Genomic DNA, 6306 nt, shown 5'->3' on the forward strand with positions numbered 1-6306 from the left:
TTTAAAGTGATGTTAAAGACTGCCTGTGACAAGAAAAATGTGAACTGCTTAGGAAACCTTGACGCTTACCCCAAACTAGCTCCAATATTCAGACTAGTGCTACTTTTTCTCTATTTCTTGCAATAAACCACTGTAATTTAAAAAATAACACAGGCCCTCAAGAAGCTCAAAGGGAGGGGAAGGTGAGCTTCCTTGCCTGGGGCTTTGCTGAAGACCAGCTGCTGCTAAGCCAGAGCTACAGCTCAGGAGCTCCTGACTGGTGAAGTTGTGCTCAGTCCATGCTTCTCCTCTAACCAGGGAGACAATATGTTTCAATACTTTAAGATCATCCTTTGCAAAAGCAGGAAGGCAAAACAGAATCAGAAGAAGCCCAAATTCCAGAACAAGTCCTGTTGCAAAGTTGTGAAATTGAGAGAGGAGAAAATAATTAAGGATAGAATCAGATTATGGTAAAGAGTTGGGGGCAAATAAAGTTTCAGGTAGAGAAAAGAAGAGGAAAAAGAGGTGAAGGAGAAATAGGAAAAATGCAGTAAAATGTGGTCCAGTTTGTGAAAACTTGATTTATGATGTAAGACTGAATAAACTGGCATTTAGTCTGAGGAAGGAGAAACTGAAGAGAAGCATGATAACACTCTTCAGAATCAGAAAGTAGCTGATGAAAAGAGAATAGGAGTGAACTGCCCCATCCAGATTTCCTTGGTGGATGTGACAAGCAATGAGCTTAAACTGTAGCAAGGAAAATTCAGGTTAGACATTTGTTACAGGCTTTCTAATGGTAAGGAACAGTGGAGCTATGGAATAGATCATTTGGGAAAACTTCAGACTTCATAAGTCATGATTTTTAACTACAGGCCAGAGTGAGTGCTTCTCAGGAATGATACATGCGCAGTAATGCTGATGATCCTGCCTTGAGGTAGCCTTTTATCCCCTAGTCCTGTGATTCTCTTATTAGCTGCTTATGTTTGCGCTCTTGCTGCTCCCTCACAACAAAATCCACCCTTCTGAGACATGGAGATAGATAAGTCTCCTTTACCTCGTATGTGCAAATCCATGGGCTCCCCCAGGAAGGGAAGGCACAGGGATCTCCAGTTGGTGTGGTCAGGGTTCTCCATGTGACCTCCCTACTGAAGGCACTGATCCTTGCTAGGTCAGGAGTGACTCAGTGTACACCCCAAACACTGCTGGGGATCCTGAAGGTCTTCTACATTATCATTCTCCTGTTTCCCTGGTGCCATTAATTCTTTCCTCCTTCCCAGTCCCCGAGGGTGCCATCAGCGAAAACCAGGTATCCTGCAGGCACTCGGTGCTTTGCAGCAGTGTCACGCTCTACCGTGGCAGGGTCCTTCTTCCCAGTTTCAGGTTTGCGTTTCAAACGGTCAGGTTAGATTTCTGTTGGATGTGATATTTCAGTTTTAAAACAGATGGAAAAAAATAGCAAAATGAAACCCAGTGGCAGCCAAATGTGGGTGGCCTTGCTCAGAAGGTTCTTCTTGGCAGGATTTAGGAAGGGAAGCTGCCTTTAACAGATTTCTACAAACCCCCCAGCGCCTGGCTGCAGCCACCTCCACCTGGCAGGGACCTCCTCCCCCCACACCACACACTTTCCCAGGTCATTAGGTTTCACCACTTCTTTTCAGGATGTAGAGAAAAATCCTCAGAAACCTCTCAAGAGCCAAACAAATGGGTTATTTGTACCTGGCTGGGCTGTGAGATTGCATATCACTGATGGAGACAGCTCCGGCTGGCTTTGATACGCCTGCACCAGTGAGCGGGAAGATGCGGAGAATCGGACAGGATGTGTGAACACAGGGCTTGGTTCTTCACTGCCCCATGTCCACCTTGTAAAGTCACTCAAGCCTGGGAAACGAGAGAGAAAAATACTACCGGTGAAGCAAATAAAATATTCCAACTAATTTAGCACAGACACCAGTGACCAAAACAGGAATAAAACAGTAGCCATGCCTTTATCTCCCTGGGACAGAAAGAAAAGAAAATGAAGACGCTGGTTTAGTTGCCATTATACCTTAATGAGGCAAGCGCAAACGGCGTTAATTTACATACGTTTTACGGTGGAAATACCTATACAGGTTTTTGACAATGAAGAACCAGGCTCACATATCCCTCCTGACAAAGCCCTTTTCATACCACCTTGGCAGCACTGCCCACCAAAAATAGCACTGGCGTCAAGCGATGCCCAGCTGGCACGTACTTCAGAGGGCACGGCCGGGTCAGATGGGTACTGAATGGGGGTCCTGTGTGCTGGTGAACCTGGGCTGTTGGCACAGTCTGTTGCAATACAGCAGCCATCGGTGATAGCTGGGGAACTCTGCAGTGAAATCGTCCTGGGGCATGGTCATAAAATCAAAAGTTGTCAAAAACTGTATCATGCGTTACAAGATTCTAATTAAAATAAAACCCAAGATACCAAAACTCTTGATTTAAAATGCTTTTAAGTCAATTTTGAAAATGTCTATCATACTCAGTTTTGACAGTTTCTATATGGAAAAATCTGCAAGTTTTTTTCCCCAATTTTAGTTAATTCATGAAAAGGTTTGAAAAATAAAAAGATGAAGATTGAAATTAATCACAATCTTAAAACCTGTGTTTTGTCTGGTCTACGCAGTGAAGCTTGTTAGTACCCTCATCGCTTTCTGGTGTTTACTTTTCATGCAGATTCAGATGAGAGATCTCGTGAAAGCTCAAAATCTTCTGCAGAGACTTTTTCACCCAACCCCAGTGGTCAGATCAGGAAAAGAGGCCACATAGAGCTTTTGAAGTCATCTGTGCTTCCCAGTTAATTTCTGCGCACTATTTGTGATCTTAACTTGGGCTGCAATGGTTTCTGCTCCATTTCTCTCGCTTTCAGGTATCTCTAAGGTTCCTGCCTGCTGGCATCCCTGTTTGGTATCTAGTTCATCACAGCTTTGAGGAATCGTAGACTACATAAGATCCTTCACACTGTTTTTCCCCTCCGTATAAAAGATGGCTTCTTTTATGTAGGGTCACTAATAGCATTGTTTGTCGCTTCTTTGCATCCCAGTTAGCAGCACGTGCTTCACCTCTGCAATAATCTAAATGCACTATCTGTTCCCACATTTTACAAGAGGTGAGTCCAGCTGGAGGTCTACTTCATAATCTTTAGGTAAGATAAACTCAACCCTTTGCTCAAGATTTTCACAGAACAACTACTTCTTAAATACAGATTGTTGTCCAATTGGCATTGTATGCTTTGCAAAAATATCTGCAAGCAATAGTCCTGCGCTAGAGTGATATGAAACAGAGCAAAACTCCTTGTCCTAAAGGATTTACATGGTCTCCCTTGTGTTTTGAGTTTAACTTAATGGTGACTAACCCAGAACAGCATTGCTACAGCCACAGTTTTTCATACAGAGCGACTCTCTAGTGTGAATTCACTGACCCCCTGTCCACTGAGACCATTCAGATACATTGCTGAAGTCAGCAAATAGATACAACAACAGATAATTCGTACAGAGAGAAGAAAGGGAAGAGTGTGTCTTCTTTTAATTAGACACATTGACTGAAGAAAACATTTCCTACTGGTGAAAAATGGGATCAGGAACTTGAAGGAGTTAGAGAATCCTCACTGATTTTTTTTTTTTTAACTTTGGTTAAAAAGTGTAGACCCAAGCTGGTCTATTATTTTTTTTTATGTAGATTAAAAAAAATAATGAAAGAAGCTACATACCATGTTTTCTGTTTTTCAGCAGATCGTATTGTTGCATGTAGTGGGCAGGAAGGTGATAAATTGCAGCTTTTAACAAGTGTCAGGCTGCAACATCAGAGCCTTGTGGTTATACTATCGGTTTACACATCTGGACAATCAACTGTAACAAAACCCATGACTGGTAGCGGTGGAAGCATACAATCAGATTAGGCATGTTGGCAGATGCTCTCAGAAGCCTTGTACAGACGAGTGGTGAAATCCCTCTGTGGGGGCTGACCTGCGGTGAGTCCACGCAATAGGCAGAGTCGCTCTGCAGGAGTCTTAGTCGCTGCCACTTTCCAGGATCCTCAGTGAAATTAAGAGAAAGGCTACGAGGCTTTGAGAGGCAGAAAAAGGCAGCAACAGTAGAGAGGGAAAGAATGAGTTGCTTGGAAGAATGAAAATCCAGAACAACTGAACTCAGAACTGAAGCTAATAAGAGAACCTGTACTGAAAAATCAGAGAATGTCAATAAATTACTTGGGGGGAAAAAAAAAATCCCAAACACTTCTATTGTAGTTTTTTAAAATAAAAGAACAACAGCACAGGGGATATAGTAGAGGCATCTCCAAAGCCATTTGTTGCATGTGTCTAAAGATCTGTCAAGCAGACTGCGGAGCTGTATAAGAACATCTGCAGCCTAAAGGCTAGAGAAAATAAAATAACTTAGCAAAAGCTTTTAGAACTGCTATTTTACATAAACAAAGAAAACTGAGCTAATTAGTAACAGCCTATGTCAGCCAAAAAAGAAGAAAAGAGTGCTTTTCTCAATAAAAGTGTTGTTATGTCTATAAATTGAAGTATGGCCAAATGTTGAAATCCCTGGAAGGCCATGATCCATAATCCTGTGCTTTGTTGAAAAATCTGATCCTGCAGGCTTCCTCGAAGCAGCAGAGCAATTGCTGAGCCCCTTTAAACTCCACGATTATCGGTGCCTTCTGCACTATACCTCGAGCTCCTTTTTTCTGCAGGCTGAAGGGGCTTTTTCCTGCACTACAGATGTGCCTGAGCGGTGGCAGCAGCCAGGAGGATGCGCATATGATCCAGTGCATAATCACTTCCACAAGCATCTGCTGCCAGTGCTTTCAAGATACATGTAATCCGAGCTGGAGACCATTGTGAATACCTCTCATTTTCACTTGCTGGTTCCTTACTAGTTTGGTTGTAGCTAGTTAGAAACAGAATCCCCCATCCTGCTTAAATTGGTTATAATCTCTCCAAGATTTGTGCTACAGCAGGAAAAGACCAAGCTCGAACGAGTTCAGAATGGGTTCATTCCCTTAAAGGTACAACATGCAAAGCTTCAGGAAAGAGCAGATGTTAATTTTTATTTCTAAAGAAGATGTTTTCTGGCTAAATTTAAGTAGCTGAATAAAAATAGATGTTTCAACCAACATCCCATGTACATTTATGAATTAACATTTGTTTGTATTTGCATAATCTAAAGCCCTCTGTTCCTTTCCCATTAGAAAGAACATTTAAAAAGCAAAATGTATTTTCTACTCCAAATTCCACAGATATGCTGATTATTCCTTTCCCATTTCTATGTCAGACATTTCAGGTTGCATCTTTATCCTTAGGAATGGATTTTTTTTCCATTACCCCAATAACGTCAATATCTGGAAAAATACAGTTTAAAAAATTTATTTTTATCTTGTTCAAGGGTTATTAAGCATCAGTCTAATCTTGCAGAGAATTATCAATGGTTAAATATTTATTACATGAAACCAGGGCCTGATTAATGGACCTATGTGTAACAATAACTAAATAAATATCCATGTAATTACGCCAGTGTTCAGAATTTCGCTATTAATTGAATGATACCAGTGTTATCCTATCTGATTCTAGATTACATATGTGCAAGTAAATGCTTTGCCAAACTTGTATTCACATACGCTTTCAGACTACAGCTCACTTTTGGCAAAACTGCATATCTGGACTGCAGCCGAGAGGAACAAAGAATAACCCTTACAAACTTATATCCAGTCTTTAGTCATCATATTAAATTGTTTGTGGAGTAAAGGCAGTGTGTGTGCACACAGATACTCATGTATCTGTTTGTTGAATTGCAACTTCATGCAACAAATGCTCAGTGAATAGTCCACAAATGCCCGGTATTTTTATTTTTCCTATTATAGTCTATATAAATTGGGAAAATGCAAAAGTAATTAGCAACATGAGCACAGAGAAATAAAGAAAAATTAACTGAATGCTTAACCAAATTCTGCATTTTTACCCATTTATTTCACTCAGCTTTCTTAAGCGATTAAAGAGTTAAATTTGTTGGATCACATTCTAGTCTCCAGCTCTTGGAAAACACCAGATGAACAGTATTATATTAGCCAAAGCCATATCGCTGAAGAGGCGTTAGATAATGCAAGTACCCTGCATGAATTTCCATTGCCGTTTTGGTAGATATCTCTCAAAAGCGAAGAAATGAAGCCAAGAGGACAGGACAGTGATAAGCACCACTGAAACACAAAGGAACTCTGCATTAAATAGCAGGGACAGATCTTCAGTCCCACCTCGTCCTTTCTGCATTTGTTTTCCCTTGCATACACACTTGCATGAATTCACATCTG

Source organism: Chlamydotis macqueenii, chromosome 2, assembly GCF_036417535.1.
Source record: "Chlamydotis macqueenii isolate bChlMac1 chromosome 2, bChlMac1.mat, whole genome shotgun sequence".
In the NCBI taxonomy this organism is placed as follows: domain Eukaryota; kingdom Metazoa; phylum Chordata; class Aves; order Otidiformes; family Otididae; genus Chlamydotis; species Chlamydotis macqueenii.